The 17,814-nt window shown below is 71.3% G+C and overlaps 1 protein-coding gene and 1 long non-coding RNA gene across 2 annotated transcripts in view; one reads left to right on the top strand and one right to left on the bottom strand.

Moving 5' to 3' along the window:
• The window catches only part of LOC140420793 (uncharacterized), a 34,524-nt gene extending 31,743 nt beyond the window's left edge, over positions 1–2,781 (top strand). The window contains exon 2 of the long non-coding RNA XR_011946570.1: positions 1,853–2,781. This is a non-coding gene — a long non-coding RNA (uncharacterized lncRNA). The remainder of the gene's footprint in view (positions 1–1,852) is intronic.
• The window catches only part of LOC140420791 (uncharacterized), a 154,077-nt gene that overhangs the window by 129,829 nt on the left and 6,434 nt on the right, over positions 1–17,814 (bottom strand). The window lies entirely within an intron of this gene.

The raw sequence follows: 17,814 nt of genomic DNA, 5'->3' as shown, positions 1-17,814 counted from the left end.
TCAGAATGTTAGATTTTATGTCAGATACAGGAATTTGTTTTTTAAATTTTAGAGTCCCCAATTAATTTTTTCCAATTAAGGGGCAATTTAGCGTGGCCAATCCACCTACCGTACACATCTTTGGATTGTGGGGGCGAAACCCAAGCAAACACTGGAGAATGAGCAAATTCCACAGTGACCTAGAGCCGGGATCGAACCTGGGACCTCGGCGCCCTGAGGCAGCTGTGCTAACAACTGCGCCACCATGCTGCCTCCAAGTACAGGGATTTTTAATAAACAAATCCCAACTGAATGAACATGGGTCAGCCTTGGATGCTATTAACAGCAGCAATAAGGGTGGCGCAGTGGTTAGCACTGCTGCCTCACCAAGCCGAAGACCCGGGTTCGATCCCGACCCCAGGTCACTGTCCGTTTGGAATTTGCACATTCTCCCTGTGCCTGTGTGGGTGTCACCTCCACAACCCGAGAAAGAAGATGTGCAGGGTAGGTGAATTGGCCATGCTAAATTGCCTCTCAATTGAAAAAAAAGAATTGGGTACTCTAAATTTATTGATTAAACAAATTAACAGCAGCAATAACAGCAAAAAACAACATTGATAACTGCCAAAGTTGAATTCTTCAATTCAGACTGTGGGAATTGCCAAGTGTGACAGGTATTACAAGGACACAATGTGTCTCTGAGAGGCTAGTTTTCAAGCAGAGAAACTGCATAGTTTACAATTCAAGGTCTGTATATTATCTATATTACAATATGTAACAGGGTACCATTGTGATGGCCCCAGTATATCTGCTGATAGCGATAGGGAGGAAAATGATTGATGGCTACATCCCAGATGTCGGACTACCAATATCACTAATTTCATGATGACATACATGCCTATGTAATAATTGGATAGTTTAATTAAGCATGCGGATCTCAAATATGATTGGTTAATTATTTTTAAATGCCATGCAACTTTAATTAATAGTCATGATTGGACATAGATAACCAGTAACAAATGATTGGCATGTGCTAATTTCTTGTAATGGAATCTAATTTCTTGTACGGTCTGTATTATCATTAAATCTGGCTTCTCGACAACACCAACACCAGACCCATTCGAGTATTGCCCTCTGTAATTGTTTCTCCGGCACCCAAATGTATATCTACCTCCCCAGTCTCCCCCCCCTCCCCCAACAACAAACAGTTGCCTACTTATGTGTTTTAAATCATTTTGCCTGTTGTACAGAGTTGCTACAGTTGAGCTGATGCATAATACCCTACCAGTTATTTTATTTTATTTTTTAATATAACGTTTTTTTTTGGTTTGTTTGTGTGTGCCCTTCTCTTCTATAAATATATATATATATATCTTATTCTGTGTACATAACGGTAAATATACTTTGCTCAAAAAAACAATGAAAATACATTTATATTTTTTTAAAAATCTGGCTTCTCTGATGTCGCACTGGGAATATCAGGAGTCCTCACTGTATATGTATGATAAAACTGGATCCGTTACCCCAAGAGTCTTCGTCTGATTTCTCATGAGTATATGAGTGAAGTACGCTAAGGTCGGATTATCTCTGCAACCGGGGTATTTTCTGATCATTCCCCACTTCACTTCTATCAGCCCCCCACCCCTCCGGTATCTCTCTCCTCCTTTAGAGGACTGTCCAGACAGGGTGACAGGTTCCCTTCCCTGAAGGACATTAGTGAACCAGTTGGGTTTTACAACAATCCAGCAACTAACTTTCATGATCACTTTTTCCTAGTGCCGGCCCCACAAATGACTAGATTCATTCAGCTCAATGTTGTGTTTTTGTGGGTTCTCTCTCACCCCCTTTTTTCTGTTTTAAATCAATTTCACAGGGTATCAGAAGGGAAGGATTTGCAGTCAGGAAACTGAAACCAAATATCACATCAGAATCCGATAGTCGCCCAATTTATCATAACCTGAACATCATCGGAAAAAAGCACCGTTCACAGTGGGGAGAAACTGTACACAGATTTTGTGTGTGTGTGGACAAGGCTTCAGCCAATCAACTTCTCTGTCAAAACATAAGCGCAGCCACACTGGGGGAAATTCATGGAAATGTGGGGACTGTGATAAACAGTTCAATTGCCTGTCTGACCTGGAAACTCATCAACATGGTCACATTGAGGAGAGACCGTTTATCTGCTATGACTGTGGGAAGGGATTCAGCCAGCCACCTGACCTGCTGAAACACCAGCGAGCTCACACTGGGGAAGACCATACAACTCCTCCGAGTGTGGGAACAGAATCATCTACCCTGATGTTACATCAGCGGGTTCACACTGGAGAGAGACAATTCACCTGCTCCGAGTGTAGGAAGGAATTCACCACCTCAGCTCACCTACTGAGACACCAGCGAGTTCAGATGGGGAAAGACTGTTCATGTGTGGGAATGGCTTCATTGCACATTCACCCTGCTGAGACAACAGCAGGTTCACCAGTAACCGCAGTGAATTGATTTACTGTTGATCACATTCAGGACTGAGATATGTTGACTGGAGTCTGTTTCTGCTTTGACAAAGGGTCATCTGGACTCAAAACGTGAACTCTTTTCTCTCCCTACAGATGCTGCCAGATGTACTGAGATTGTCCAGCATTTTCTCTTCTGTTTCTGCTGATGTTATTGTAGTTAATGATAAGGATAAATGTCAAATGTACCCGAAAAGGCGCCGGAATGTGGCAACTCGGGGCTTTTCACAGTCACTTCATTGCAGTGTTAATGTAAGCCTACTTGTGACAATAAAAAAACAAGATTATAAACAAATCAACTTTTGGTAGGACTCATTAATCAAACAAAAGTTAATTCCTTTTGAAGGGTTCTCCCTCTCCCCTGTCTCCTCCATCTTCATCTCCAACAACGGGCATGAGGCGCACATTGAGCTTCTTTGTCACGAAGATTGAGACAATCTGATCAGCTGCCTCTGCTGCTTCCATTCCAGGGAGCCCACCAAGCCAAATTGCTTCTGAAGCTCTGGACACTAAAGGAGGAGAGAGATAGACGGAGTTTGGAGACAGAATGTCCCATTGCACGAGGGTGCTTGGAGACAGGGTGTCATCATAGAATACCTACAGTACAGAAGGAGGCCATTCGGCCCATCGAGTCTGCACAGACGCTTCGAAGGAGCACCCAACCTAGGCCTGTAACCCCACCAATGGCCCTAATTTCAGTCCTACTGTACACTAAGGGGCAATTTAGCATTGCCTATCCACCTAGCCTGCACATTTTTGGACTGTGGAAGGAAAACGGAGCAACTGGAGGAAATCCACACAGACAAGGGGAGAACATGCAAACTCCACTCAGACAGTAACCAAGGGTCCCTGGTGCTGTGAGTCAGCAGTGCTAACCACTGTGCCCTCCTGCTGCCCCAGTTCCCTACCGTGGAATTCTCAGTGAGAACAGGGTGGTATATGTTTGGAGATAGGGGAGGGATTCTCCAATAATGGAGCTATCCCCTCCCCTCCCCCCTCCCCTCCCTCCCCTCCCCTCCCTCCCCTCCCCTCCCCTCCCCTCCCCTCCCCTCCCTCCCCTCCCCCCTCCCCTCCCCCCCTCCCCTCCCCCCCCCTCCCCTCCCCCCCTCCCCCCTCCCCTCCCCTCCCTCCCCTCCCCCCCCTCCCCTCCCTCCCCTCCCCTCCCTCCCCTCCCCTCCCCCCCTCCCCTCCCCCCTCCCCCTCCCCTCTCATCCCCCCCTCCCCTCCCCTCCCCCCCCTCCCCTCCCCCCTCCCCTCCCCCCCCCTCCCTCCCCTCCCCCTCCCCTCCCCCCTCCCCCCCTCCCCTCCCCTCCCCCCCCCTCCCCTCCCCTCCCCCCTCCCCTCCCCTCCCCCCTCCCCTTCCCTCCCCCCTCCCCCTCCCCTCCTCCCCCTCCCCTCCCCCTCTCCTCCCCCTACCCTCCCCCTCTCCTCCCCCTTGCCTCCCCCTCTCCCCTCCCCCTCCCCTCCCCTCCCCCTCTCCTCCCCCGTCCCCTCCCCCTCTCCTCCCCCTCCCCTCCCCCCTCCCCCTCCCCTCCCCCCTCCCCTCCCCCCTCCCCCCCTCCCCTCCCCCTCCCCCCTCCCCTCCCCCTCCCCTCCCCCCCCCCTCCCCCCTCCTCCCCCCCTCCTCCTCCCCCCTCCCCCCTCCTCCTCCCCCCTCCCCTCCTCCTCCCCCCTCCCCTCCCCCTCTCCTCCCCCCTCCCCTCCCCCTCTCCTCCCCCCTCCCCTCCCCCTCCCCTCCCCCTCTCCTCCCCCCTCCCCTCCCCCCCTCCTCCCCCCTCCCCTCCCCCCCTCCTCCCCCCCTCCCCTCCCCCCTCCTCCCCCCCTCCCCTCCCCCCTCCTCCCCCCTCCCCTCCCCCTCTCCTCCCCCTCCTCCCCCTCCCCTCCCCCCCCTCCTCCCATCCCCCTCCCCTCCCCCCTCCCCCCTCCCCTCCACTCCCCCCCTCCCCCCTCCCCCTCCCCTCCCCCTCCCCCTCCCCCCTCCCCCCTCCCCTCCACTCCCCCCTCCCCTCCCCTCCCCCACCCCTCCCCCCTCCCCTCCCCCCCCCTCCCCTCCCCCCCCTCCCCTCCCCCCCTCCCCTCCCCCCTCCCCTCCCCCTCCCCTCCCCCCTCCCCCTCCCCCTCTCCTCCCCCTCTCCTCCCCTCCTCCCCCTCTCCTCCCCCTCTCCTCCCCCCTCCCCCTCTCCTCCCCCCTCCCCCTCTCCTCCCCCCTCCCCTCCCCCTCTCCCCTCCCCCCCTCCCCTCCCCCTCTCCCCTCCCCCTCTCCCCTCCCCCTCTCCTCCCCCTCCCTCCCCCTCTCCTCCCCCCTCCCCCTCTCCTCCCACTCTCCTCCCCCCTCCCCTCCCACTCTCCTCCCCCCTCCCCTCCCCTCCCCCCTCTCCTCCCCCCCTCCCCTCCTCCTCCCCCTCCCCTCCTCCTCCCCCCTCCCCTCCCCCTCTCCTCCCCCTCCCCTCCCCCTCTCCTCCCCCTCCCCTCCCCCTCTCCTCCCCCCTCCCCTCCCCCTCTCCTCCCCCCTCCCCTCCCCCTCTCCTCCCCCTCCCCTCCCCCTCTCCTCCCCCTCCCCTCCCCCTCTCCTCCCCCTCCCCTCCCCCTCCCCTCCCCCTCCCCTGCCCCCCCTCCCCTCCCCCTCTCCCTCCCTCCCCTCCCCCTGCCCCCCTCCCTCCCCTCCCCTGCCCCCTCCCTCCCCTCCCCCTGCCCCCTCCTCCCCCTGCCCTCCTGCCCCCTCCCCTGCCCCCCCTCCACTGCCCCCTCCCCTCCCCTGCCCCCCTCCCCCTGCCCCCCTCCCTCCCCTCCCTCTGTCCCCCTCCCTCCCCTCCCCCTGCCCCCTCCCTCCCCTCCCCCTGCCCCCCTCCCCTCCCCCTCTCCCTCCCTCCCCTCACCCTGCCCCCCTCCCTCCCCTCCCCCTGCCCCCCTCCCTCCCCTCCCCCTGCCCCCCTCCCCTCCCGCTGCCCCCCTCCCCTGCCCCTCCCCCTCCCCCTGCCCCCCTTCCCCCTGCCCCCCTTCCCCCTGCCCCCCTGCCACCCCCTCCCCCCATGCCCCCCTCCCCTGTTTGGAGATAGGGGAGGGATTCTCCAATAATGGAGCTATCCCCTCCCCTCCCCTCCCTCCCCTCCCTCCCCTCCCCTCCCTCCCCACCCCCTCCCTCCCCTCCCCTCCCCCTCCCTCCCCTCCCCTCCCTCCCCTCCCTCCCCTCCCCCCACCCCTCCCCCCTCCCCCTCCCCACCCCCCCTCCCCCCTCCCCTCCCCCCTCCCCCTCCCCTCCCCCCTCCCCCTCCCCTCCCCCCCACCCCCCACCCCTCCCCTCCCACCCCTCCCCCCTCCCCTCCCTCCCCTCCCCTCCCTCCCCTCCCCTCCCTCCCCTCCCCTCCCACCCCTCCCCTCCCTCCCCTCCCCCCTCCCCTTCCCACCCCTCCCTCCCCCCACCCACCCCACCCCACCCCCACCCCACCCCCCCACCCCACCCCTCCCCCTCCCCTCCCCTCCCCCCTCCCCACCCCTCCCCCCACCCCACCCCCCACCCCTCCCCCCACCCCACCCCCCACCCCTCCCCCCCTCCCCCCCACCCCACCCCTCCCCCCTCCCCTTCCCTCCCCCCTCCCCTCCTCCCCCCTCCCCTCCCCCTCTCCTCCCCCTACCCTCCCCCTCGCCTCCCCCACTCCCCTCCCCACCCCTCCCCCTCACCCCACCCCCACCCCACCCCCCACACCTCCCCCACCCCTCCCCCTCTCCTCCCCCCTCCCCTCCCCCCCTCCTCCCCCTCCCCTCCCCCACCTCCCCCCTCCCCACCCCACACCACCCCCTCCCCTCCCCCTCCTCCCCCCTCCCCACCCTCTCCCCTCCTCCTCCCCTCCCCCCTCCCCCACCCCCCCCTCCCCCCCCACCCCCTCCCCTCCCCCCCACCCCCTCCCCTCCCCCTCCCCCTCCCCCACTCCACCCCCTCTCCTCCTCTCCTCCCCCCTCCCCTCCCCCTCTCCCCTCCCCCCACCCCACCCCCCTCCCCCCACCCCTCCCCCCTCCCCTCCCCCCCACCCCCCACCCCTCCCCCACTCCCCACCCCCTCTCCCCTCCCCCTCTCCTCCCCCCTCCCTCCCCCTCCCCTCCCCACTCCTCCCCCTCCCCTCCCACTCTCCTCCCCCCTCCCCTCCCACTCCCCTCCCACTCTCCTCCCCCCTCCCCTCCCACTCTCCTCCCCCCCTCCCCTCCCACTCTCCTCCCCCCTCCCCTCCCCCCTCTCCTCCCCCCTCCCCTCCTCCTCCCTCCTCCCCTCCTCCTCCCCCCTCCCCTCCCCCTCTCCTCCCCCCTCCCCTCCCCCCTCCCCTCCCCCTCCCCTCCCCCCTCCCCCTCCCCCTCCCCTCCCCCCTCCCCTCCCCCCTCTCCTCCCCCCCTCCCCTCCCCCCTCTCCTCCCCCTCCCCTCCCCCTCTCCTCTCCCCCCTCCTCCCCCCTCCTCCCCCCTCCTCCCCCTCCTCCCCCCTCCTCCCCCCCTCCCCTCCCCCTCCCCTCCCCCCCTCCCCCTCCCCTCCCCCCCCCTCCCCCTCCCCTCCCCCTCCCCCCTCCCCTCCCCCTCCCCTCCCCCTCCCCTCCCCCTCCCCTCCCCCTCTCCTCCCCTCCTCCCCCTCTCCTCCCCCCTCCCCCTCTCCTCCCCCTCCCCTCCCCCTCCCCTCCCCCCTCTCCCCTCCCCCTCTCCCCTCCCCCTCTCCTCCCCCTCCCCCTCTCCTCCCCCTCCCTCCCCCTCCCCTCCCCCTCTCCTCCCCCTCCCCTCCCACTCTCCTCCCCCCTCCCCTCCCACTCTCCTCCCCCCCCCCCTCCCCTCCTCCTCCCCCCTCCCCTCCTCCTCCCCCCTCCCCTCCCCCTCTCCTCCCCCCTCCCCTCCCCCTCTCCTCCCCCTCCACTCCCCCTCTCCTCCCCCCTCCCCTCCCCCTCCCCTCCCCCTCCCCTGCCCCCCTCCCCCTCTCCCTCCCTCCCCTCCCCCTGCCCCCCTCCCTCCCCTCCCCTGCCCCCTCCCTCCCCTCCCCCTGCCCCCCTCCTCCCCCTGCCCTCCTGCCCCCTCCCCTGCCCCCCTCCACTGCCCCCTCCCCTCCCCTGCCCCCCTCCCCCTGCCCCCCTCCCTCCCCTCCCTCTGCCCCCCTCCCTCCCCTCCCCCTGCCCCCTCCCTCCCCTCCCCCTGCCCCCCTCCCCCTCCCCCTCTCCCTCCCTCCCCTCCCCCTGCCCCCCTCCCTCCCCTCCCCCTGCCCCCCTCCCTCCCCTCCCCCTGCCCCCTCCCTCCCCTCCCCCTGCCCCCCCTCCCCTCCCCCTGCCCCCCTTCCCCTGCCCCCCTTCCCCCTGCCTCCCCCTCCCCCCATGCCCCCCTCCCCCTGCCCCCCCCGCATCCCCTCCCCCTCCTGCCCCCTCCCCTGCCCCCCTCTCCCCCCTCCTGCCCCCCCTCCTATCTCCCCTCTCCCCCTCCTCCTGCCCCCCTCTCCCCCTCCTGCCCCCCCCTCGCCCCCTCCTGCCCCCCCTCTCCCCCCTCCTGCCCCCCTCTCCCCCCCTCCTGCCCCCCTCTCCCCCTCCTGCCCCCCCTCCCCCCTCCTGCCCCCCCTCTCCCCCCTCCTGCCCCCCCTCTCCCCCCTCCCCTGCCCCCCTCTCCCCCCTCCCCTGCCCCCCTCCCCCTGCCCCCCCTCCTCCTGCCCCCCCTGCCCCCTCTCCTCCTGCCCCCCTCTCCTCCTGCCCCCCTCTCCTCCTGCCCCCCTCTCCTCCTACCCCCCTCCCCCTCCTGCCCCACCCTCCTGCCTCCTCCTCCTGCCCCCTCCCCCTCCTGCCCCGCCATTCCCCACTGACCCTCTCCTGCCCCCCCATCCCCCACTGCCCCTCTCCTCCCCCCCATCCCCCACTGCCCCTCTCCTGACCCTCTCCTGACCCTCCCCTGACCCCCCTCCCTCTCCTGACCCCCCTGCCTCTCCTGACCCCCCTCTCCTGACCCCCTCTCCTGAACCCCCTACTCACCCCCCTCTCCTGCCTCCTCCCTCTCCTGCCCCCCTCCCTCTCCTGCCCCCTCCCCTCCTGCCCCCCTCTCCCCCTCCTGCCCCCCCTTTCCCCCCTCCCCCCCTCTTGCCCCCCCTCCCCCCTCCTGCCCCCTCTTCCCCCCTCCTGCCCCCCTCCCCTGCCCCGCCCCACCTGCCCACACTCTCCCCCCTACTGCCCCCCCTCCTCCACCCCCTCTTGCCCCCCTCCTCCACCCCCTCTTGCCCCCCTCCTCCACCCCCTCTCCCCCTCCTGCCCCCCCTCTCCCTGCCCCCCTCCCCCTCCAGACCCCCTCCTGCCCCCCCTCTCCCCCGCCCCCCTCCTGCCCCCCCTCTCCCCCCCCTCCCCGCCCCCCCTCTCCCCCCTCCCGCCCCCCTCTCCCCCCGCCCCCCTCCTGCCCCCCCTCACCCCCCTCCTGCCCCCCCTCTTGCCCCCCTCTCCCCCCTCCTGCCCCCCTCTCCCCCCTCCTGCCCCCCCCTCTCCCCCCTCCCGCCCCCCCTCTCCCCCCTCCCGCCCCCCTCTCCCCCCCGCCCCCCTCCTGCCCCCCCTCACCCCCCTCCTGCCCCCCCTCTTGCCCCCCTCTCCCCCCTCTTGCCCCCCCCTCTTGCCCCCCTCTCCTGTCTCCCCCTCTCCTGCCTCCCCCTCACCCCCCCTCTCCCCCCTCCCAACCCCCCTCTCCCCCCTCCCGCCCCCCTCTCCCCCCCCTCTCCCCCCCGCCCCCCTCTCCCCCCTCCCGCCCCCCTCTCCCCCCTCCTCTACCCCCTCCCGCCCCCCCTCCCCCCTCCCGCCCCCCTCTCCCCCTCCCGCCCCCCTCTCCACCCCTCCTGACCCCCACTCCCCCTCCTGACCCCCCCTCCCGACCCCCCCTCCCCCTCCTGACCCCCCTCCCCTCCCCCCTCCCTCTCCTGCCCCCCTCCCTCTCCTGCCCCCTCCCTCTCCTGCCCCCCGTCCCTCTCCTGCCCCCCTCCCTCCCTCTCCTGCCCTCTCCCTCTCCTGCCCCCTTCCTCTCCTGCCCCCCTCCCTCCCTCTCCTGCCCCCTCCCTCTCCTGCCCCCCTCCCCCTGCCCCCCTCCCTCTCCTGCCCCCCTCCCTCTCCTGCCCCCTCCCTCTCCTGCCCCTCCCTCCCCTCCCTCTGCCCCTCCATCCCCTCCCCCTGCCCCCCTCCCTCTGCCCCCTCCCCCTGCCCCCCGCCCCCCTCCCCTGCCCCCCTCCCCCTGCCCCCCCTCCCCTCCCCTGCCCCCCTCCCCTCCCCCTGCCCCCCTCCCCCTGCCCCCACTCCCCTCCCCTGCCCCCCTCCCCTCCCCCTGCCCCCCTCCCCTCCCCCTGCCCTCCCCTCCCCCTGCCCCCCTCCCCTCCCGCTGCCCTCCCCTCCCGTCCCCCTGCCCTCCCCTCCCCTCGCCCTCCCCCCTCCCCTCCCCCTGCCCCCTCCCCTCCCCCTGCTCCCCTCCCCCTGCCCCCCTCCCCTTCCCCCTGCCCCCCTCCCCTTCCCCCTGCCCCCCCTTCCCACCTCCCATCCCCCCTCCCCTCCCCCTGCCCCCCTCCCCTCCCCCTGCCCCCCCTCTCCCTGCCCCCCTCCCCCTCTCCCTGCCCCCCCTCCCCCTCTCCCTGCCCCCCCTCCCCCTCTACCTGCCCCCCTCCACTCCCCTGCCCCCCCCCCTCCCCTGCCCCCCTTCCACTCCCCTGCCCCCCCTCCCCTGCCCCCCCGTGACCCCCTGCCCCCCTCCCCTGCCCCCCCTCCCCGTGCCCCCCTCCCCTCCCCCTCTCCCTGCGCCCCTCCCTCCCCCTCTCCCTGCCCCCCTCCCTCCCCCTCTCCCTGCCCCCCCTCCCTTCCGCTCTCCCTGCCCCCCTCCCTCCCCCTCTCTCCCTGCCCCCCTCCCTCCCCCTCTCCCTGCCTCCCTCCCTGCCCCCCTCCCCTTCCCCTCTCCCCTCCCCTCTCCCCTCCCCTGCCCCCCCTCCCCTCCCCCCCTCCCCTCCCTCCCCTCCCCCCCTCCCCTCCCCCTCTCCTCTCCCCCTTTGCCTCTCCCCTCCCCTCTCCCCTGCCCCCCCTCCCCCGCCCCCCTGCCCACCCTCACCTCCCCCCTCCCCTCCCCCTGCCCCCGCATCCCCTCCTGCCCCCCCCGCATCCCCTCCTGCCCCCTCCCCTCCTGCCCCCCCTCCTGCCCCCCCTCTCCCCCCTCATGCCCGCCCTCTCCCCCTTCATGCCCCCCCTCCCGCCCCCCACCCCCTCCTGCCCCCCATTCCCCCTCCTGCCCCCTCCCCTGCCCCCCCCTCCTGCCCCCACTCTCCCCCTCCTGCCCCCCTCTCCCCCCTCCTGCCCCCCTCCTGGCCCCCTCCCCTGCCCCCTCCCCTGCCCCCCCTTCTGCCCCCACTCTCCCCCCTCCTGCCCCCACTCTCCCCCCTCCTGCCCCCCTCTCCCCCCATCTCCTGCCCCCACTCCCCCCTCCTCCCCCCCTCTCCCCCCTCCTCCCCCCTCTCCCCCACTCCTGCCCTCCCTCCCCCCTCCTGCCCCCCCTCCCCCCACCTGCCCCCCCTCCCCCCTCCTGCCCCCCCTCTCCTGCCCCCACTCCCCCCCTCCTGCCCCCACTCCCCCCCTCCTGCCCCCCTCTCCCCCCCTCCTCCCCCCTCTCCCCCCCTCCTGCCCTCCCTCCCCCTCCTGCCCCCCCTCCCCCCCACCTGCCCCCCCTCCCCCTGCCCCCCCTCTCCCGCTCCTGCCCCCCCCTCTCCCCCCCTCCTGCTCCCCTCACCCCCCTCTCCTGCCTCCCCCTCTCCCCCTCCCCCTCTCCTGCCTCCCCCTCTCCCCCCCTCTTGCCCTCTCCCCCCTCCCGCCCCCCCTCCCGCCCCCCCTCTCCCCCCTCCCGCCCCCCCCTTTCCCCCCTCCCGCCCCCCCCTCTCCCCCCCTCCCGCCCCCCCCTCTCCCCCCCCTCTCCCCCCCTCCCCCCTCCTGCCTCCCCTCCCCCTCCTGCCCCCCTCCCTCCTGCCCCCCTCCCCTCCCCTCGCCAACCCACTCCTGCCCCTGCCCCCCTCCCCCTGCCCCCCCTCCTCTGGCCATCCCCCTCCCCTGCCCCCCCTGCCCCTCCTCCCCTTGCCCCCCCTCCCCTCCCTCCCCCCCTGCCCCCTCCCCTACCCCCCTGCCCCCTCCCCTCCCCCCCTGCCCCCTCCCCCCCTGCCCCCTCCCCTCCCCCCCTGCCCCCTCCCCCTGCCCCCCTCCCCTCCCCCTGCCCCCCTCCCCCCTGCCCCCCTCCCCTGCCCCCCTCCCCCTGCACCCCTCCTCCTGCCCCCCTCCTCCTGCCCCCTCCCCTCCCCCTGCCCCCCTCCCCTCCCCTGCCCCCCTCCCCTCCCCCTGCCCCCCTCCCCTCCCCCTGCCCCCCTCCTCCTGACCCCCTCCCCCTCTCCCCTGCCCCCCTCCTCCTGACCCCCCTCCCCCACTGCCCCCCACTCCCTCTCCTGACCCCCCCTCCCCCTCCTGACCCCCCCTCCTCCTCCTGCCCCCCACTCCGCTCCCCCTCCCCTCCCCCCCACTCCGCTCCCCCGCCCCCCCCACTCCGCTCCCCCTCCCCCCTCCCCTCGCCCCCTCCTCCTGCCCCCTCCCCCTGCTGCCCCCCCTCCCCTCCCCCTCCGGCCCCCCTCCCCCTGCCCCTCCCCTCCTCCTGCCCCCCCTGCCCCACCCCTCCCCCAGCCCCTCCCCCTTCCACTCCCCCCCTCCACGCCCCCCCTTCCCCTGCCCCACCCCTCCCCCTGCCCCTGCCCCCCTTCCATGCCCCCTCCCCCCCTTCCCCCTCCACCCCCCTTCCCCCTCCACCCCCCCTTCCCCCTCCACCCCCCCTTCCCCCTCCACCCCCCCTTCCCCCTCCACCCCCCCTTCCCCCATCACTTCCCCTCCCCCTTCCCCTCCCCCTGCCTCCCCTCCCCCTGCCTCCCCTCTCCCCCTGCCTCCTCTGCCCCTGCCTCCCCTCCCCCTCCCCCTGCCTCCTCTGCCCCCCGCATCCCCTCCCCCCCGCATCCCCTCCCCCTGACCCCCCGCATCCCCTGCCCCCCTCCCCTGCCCCCTCCCCTCCTGCCTCCCCCTCCCCACCTGCCCCCACTCCCCACCTGCCCCCCCTCCCCCCTGCCCCCTCCCCCCTGCCCCCCTCACCCCTGGCCCCCCTCCCTCTCCTGACCCCCCTCCCTCTCCTGACCCCCCTCCCTCTCATGACCCCCCTCCCCCTCCTGACCCCCCTCCCCCTCCTGACCCCCCTCCCCCTCATGACCCCCCTCCCCCTCCTGACCCCCCTCCCCCTCCTGAACCCCCCTCCCTCTCCTGCCCGCCTCCCCCTCCCCCTCCTGCCCCCCTCCCCCTCCTGCCCCCATCACCCACTGCCCCTCTCCTGACCCCCCATCCCCCACTGCCCCTCTCCTGCCCCCCCATCCCCCACTGCCCCTCTCCTGACCCCCTCCCTCTCCTGACCCCCTCCCTCTCCTGACCCCCTCCCTCTCCTGACCCCCTCCCTCTCCTAACACCCTCCCTCTCCTCACCCCCTCCCTCTCCTGACCCCCCCTCTCCTGACCCCCTCTCCTGCCCCCCTCCCTCTCCTGCCCCCCTCCCTCTCCTGCCCCCCCTCCCTCTCCTGCCCCCTCCCTCTCCTGCCCCCCCTCCCTCTCCTGCCCCCCTCCCTCTCCTGCCCCCCCTCCCTCTCCTGCCCCCCCTCCCTCTCCTGCCCCCTCCCTCTCCTGCCCCCCTCCCTCTCCTGCCCCCCTCCCTCTCCTGCCCCCCTCCCTCTCCTGCCCCCCTCCCTCTGCTGCCCCCCTCCCTCTGCTGCCCCCCTCCCTCTGCTGCCCCCCTCCCTCTCCTGCCCCCCTCCCTCTCCTGCCCCCCTCCCTCTCCTGCCCCCCTCCCTCTCCTGCCCCCCTCCCCCCTGCTCCCCTCCTCCCCTCTGCTGCCTCCCCCTCCTGCTCCCCCTCCCCCTCCCCCCTGCTCCCCTCTGCTGCCTCCCCCTCCTGCTCCCCCCTCCCCCTCCTGCTCCCCCTCCCCCTCCTGCTCCCACCTCCCCCCTCCTGCTCCCCCCTCCCCCTTCATGCTCCCCCCCTCCCCACTCCTGCTCCCCCCCTCCCCCTCCTGCTCCCCCTCCCCCTCCTGCTCCCCCTTCCTCCCTCCTGCTCCCCCCTTCCTCCCTCCTGCTACCCTCCTCCCCTCTGCTGCCTCCCCCCTCCTGCTCCCCCCTCCCCCTCCTGCTCCCCCTCCCCCTCCTGCTCCCCCCTCCCCCTCCTGCTCCTCCCCTCCCCACTCCTGCTCCCCCTCCCCACTCCTGCTCCCCCCTCCCCACTCCTGCTCCCCCCTCCCCCTCCTGCTCCCCCTCCTGCTCCCCCTCCTGCTCCTCCTGCTCCCCCTCCCCCTCCTGCTCCCCTCTCCCCCTCCTGCTCCCCCCCTCCCCCTCCTGCTCCCCCCTCCCCCTCCTGCTCCCCCCCTCCCCCTCCTGCTCCCCCCTCCCCCTCCTGCTCCCCCTCCCGCCTCCTGCTCCCCCCTACCCCCTCCTGCTCCCCCTCCCCCTCCTGCTCCCCCTCCTGCTCCCCCTCCCCCCTCCTGCTCCCCCCTCCCCCCTCCTGGTCCCCCTCCCCCCTCCTGCTCCCCCTCACCCCCTCCTACTCCCCCTCCCCCTCCTGCTCCCCCTCCCCCCTCCTGCTCCCCCTCCCCCTCCTGCTCCCACTCCTCCCCCTCCCCCCTCCTGCTCCCCCTCCTGCTCCCCCTCCCCCCTCCTGCACCCCCTCCTGCTCCCCCTCCCCTCTCCTGCTCCCCCTCCTGCTCCCCCTCCCCCCTCCTGCTCCCCCTCCCCCCCTCCTGCTCCCCCTCCCCCCTCCTGCTCCCCTCCCCCCTCCTGCTCCCCCTCCCCCCTCCTGCTCCCCCTCCCCCTCCTGCTCCCCCCTCCCCCTCCTGCTCCCCCCCTCCCCCTCCTGCTCCCCCTCCCCCTCCTGCTCCCCCCTCCCCTCCTGCTCCCCCTCCTGCTCCCCCTCCTGCTCCGCCTCCCCCCTCCTGCTCCCCCCTCCCCCCTCCTGCTCCGCCTCCCCCTCCCGCTCCGCCTCCCCCCTCCCCGCTCCCCTCCCCCTCCCCCTCCTGCTCCCCTCCCCCTCCTGCTCCCCCTCCCCCCTCCTGCTCACCCTCCCCCCTCCTGCTCACCCTCCCCCTCCTGCTCCCCCCTCCCCCCTCCCGCTCCCCCTCCTGCTCCCCCTCCCCCTCCTGCTCCCCCCTCCCCCTCCTGCTCCCCCTCCCCCTCCTGCTCCCCCTCCTGCTCCCCCTCCCCCCTCCTGCTCCCCCTCCCCCTCCTGCTCCCCCTCCCCCCTCCTGCTCCCCCTCCCCCCTCCTGCTCCCCCTCCCCCTCCTGCTCCCCCTCCCCCCTCCTGCTCCCCCCTTCCTCCCCCTGCTCCCCCTTCCTCCCTCCTGCTCCCCCTTCCACCCTCCTGCTCCCCCTTCCACCCTCCTGCTCCCCCCATTTACCCTCCTGCTCCCCCCTTCCTCACTCCTGCTCCCCCTTCCTCCCTCCTGCTCCCCCTTCCTCCCTCCTGCTCCCCCTTCCTCCCTCCTGCTCCCCCTTCCTCCCCCTTCCTCCCTCCTGCTCCCCCCTTCCTCCCTCCTGCTCCCCCCTTCCTCCCTCCTGCTCCCCCCTTCCTCCCTCCTGCTCCCCCCTTCCTCCCTCCTGCTCCCCCTTCCTCCCTCCTGCTCCCCCTTCCTCCTGCTCCCCCCTTCCTCCCTCCTGCTCCCCCCTTCCTCCCTCCTGCTCCCCCCTTCCTCCCTCCTGCTCCCCCTTCCTCTCTCCTGCTCCCACTTCCTCCCTCCTGCTCCCCTTCCCCCCTCCTGCTCCCCCTCCCCTCTGCTGCCTCCCCCCTCCTGCTCCCCCTCCCCCTCCTGCTCCCCCCTCCCCCTCCTGCTCCCCCCTCCCCCTCCTGCTCCCCCCTCCCCCTCCTGCTCCCCCACTCCCCCTCCTGCTCCCCCCTCCCCCTCCTGCTCCCCCTCCCCCTCCTGCTCCCCCTCCCCCTCCTGCTCCCCCCTCCCCCTCCTGATCCCCCCTCCCCCTCCTGCTCCCACCTCCTGCTCCCCCTCTCCCCTCCTGCTCCCCCTCCCCCTCCTGCTTCCCCCCTCCTGCTCCCCCCTCCCCCCTCCTGCTCCCCCCTCCCCCTCCTGCTCCCCCCCTTCCCCCTCCTGCTCCCCCTACTGCTCCCCGTCCCCCTCCTGCTCCCCCCCTCCCCCTTCCTGCTCCCCTCCCCCTGCTCCCCCCTCCCCCCCTCCTGCTCCCCCCCTCCTGCTCCCCCTCCCCCTCCTGCTCCCCCCTCCTGCTCCCCCTCCCCCCTCCTGCTCCCCCCCTCTCCTGCCCCCCTTCTCCTGCCCCCCCTCATGCCCCCTCCCTCCCTCTCCTGCCCCCCTCTCCCTCTCCTGCCCCCCCTCTCCCTCTCCTGCCCCCCTCTCCCTCTCCTGCCCCCCTCTCCCTCTCCTGCCCCCCCTCCCTCTCCTGCCCCCTCCCTCTCCTGCCCCCCCCCTCCCTCTCCTGCCCCCCCCTCCCTCTCCTGCCCCCTCCCTCTCCTGCCATCTCCCTCTACTGCCCCCCTCCCTCTCCTGCCCCCCTCCCTCTCCTGCCCCCCTCCCTCTCCTGCCCACCCTCCCTCTCCTGCCCCCTCCCTCTCCTGCCCCCCTCCCTCTCCTGCCCCCCTCCCTCTCCTGCCCCCCTCTCCTGCCCCCCTTCTCCTGCCCACCCCTCCCTCTCCTGCCTACCCCTCCCTCTCCTGCCCCCCTCCCTCTCCTGCCCCCCTCCCTCTCCTGCCCCCTCCCTCTCCTGCCCCCTCCCTCTCCTGCCCCCCCTTCCCCCTCCTGCTCCCCCTTCCCCCCTCCTGCTCCCCCTTCCCCCCTCCTGCTCCCCCTTCCCCCCTCCCCCCTCCTGCTCCCCCTTCCCCCCTCCTGCTCCCCCTTCCCCCCTCGTGCACCCCTTCCCCCCTCCTGCTCCCCCTTCCCCCCTCCTGCTCCCCCTTCCCCCTCCTGCTCCCCCTTCCCCCCTCCTGCTCCCCTTCCCCCCTCCTGCTCCCCCTTCCCCCCTCCTGCTCCCCCTTCCCCCCTCCTGCTCCCCCTTCCCCCCTCCTGCTCCCCCTTCCCCCCTCCTGCTCCCCCTTCCCCCCTCCTGCTCCCCCTTTCCCCCTCCTGCTCCCCCTTCCCCCCTCCTGGCTCGCCTCCCCCTCCTGCCCCCCTCCCTCTCCTGCCCCCCCCTCTCCTGCCCCCCCCTCTCCTGCCCCCCCTCTCCTGCCCCCCTCTCCTGTCCCCTCCCTCCCTCTCCTGCCCCCTCCCTCTCCTGCCCCCCCTTCCCCCTCCTGCTCCCCCTTCCCCCCTCCTGCTCCCCATTCCCCCTCCTGCTCCCCCTTCCCCCCTCCTGCCCCACCTCCCTCTCCTGCCCCCCTCCCTCTCCTGCCCCCCTCCCTCTCCTGCCCCCCTCCCTCTCCTGCCCCCCTCTCCTGCCCCCCTCTCCTGTCCCCTCCCTCGCTCTCCTGCCCCCTCCCTCTCCTGCCCCCCTCCCTCTCCTGCCCCCCTCTCCTGCCCCCTCCCTATCCTGCCCCCCCTCCCTCTCCTGTCCCCTCCCTCCCTCTCCTGCCCCCCTCCCTCTCCTGCCCCCCTCCCTCTCCTGCCCCCCTCTCCTGCCCCCCTCCCTCTCCTGCCCCCTCCCTCTCCTGCCCCCCTCCCTATCCTGCCCCCCTCCCTCTCCTGCCCCCCCCTCCCTCTCCTGCCCACCCTCCCTCTCCTGCCCACCCTCCCTCTTCTGCCCCATCCCTCTCCTGCCCACCCTCCCTCTTCTGCCCCCTCCCTCTCCTGCCCCCCCTCCCTCTCCTGCCCCCCTCCCTCTCCTGCCCCCCTCCCTCTCCTGCCCCCCCTCCCTCTCCTGCCCCCCCTCCCTCTCCTGCCCCCCTCCCTCTCCTGCCCCCCCTCTCATGCCCCCCCTCTCATGCTCCCCCTCTCATGCCCCCCCTCTCATGCCCCCTCCCTCTCCTGCCCCCTCTCCTACCCCCTCCCTCTCCTGCCCCCCCTCCCTCTCCTGCCCCCCTCTCCTGCCCCCCTCTCCCTCTCCTGCCCCCCTCCCTCTCCTGCCCCCCTCCCTCTCCTGCCCCTCCCTCTCCTGCCCCCTCCCTCTCCTGCCCCCCTCCCTCTCCTGCCCCCCTCCCTCTCCTGCCCCCCTCCCTCTCCTGCCCCCTCCCTCTCCTGCCCCCCTCCTCTCCTGCCCCCCTCCTCTCCTGCCCCCCTCCCTCTCCTGCCCCCCTCCCTCTCCTGCCCCCTCCCTCTCCTGCCCCCCTCCCTCTCCTGCCCCCCTCCCTCTCCTGCCCCCCTCCCTCT

The sequence above is a fragment of the Scyliorhinus torazame genome, chromosome 5 (assembly GCF_047496885.1).
Source record: "Scyliorhinus torazame isolate Kashiwa2021f chromosome 5, sScyTor2.1, whole genome shotgun sequence".
In the NCBI taxonomy this organism is placed as follows: domain Eukaryota; kingdom Metazoa; phylum Chordata; class Chondrichthyes; order Carcharhiniformes; family Scyliorhinidae; genus Scyliorhinus; species Scyliorhinus torazame.
This window is presented reverse-complemented; position numbering and strand designations above follow the sequence as displayed.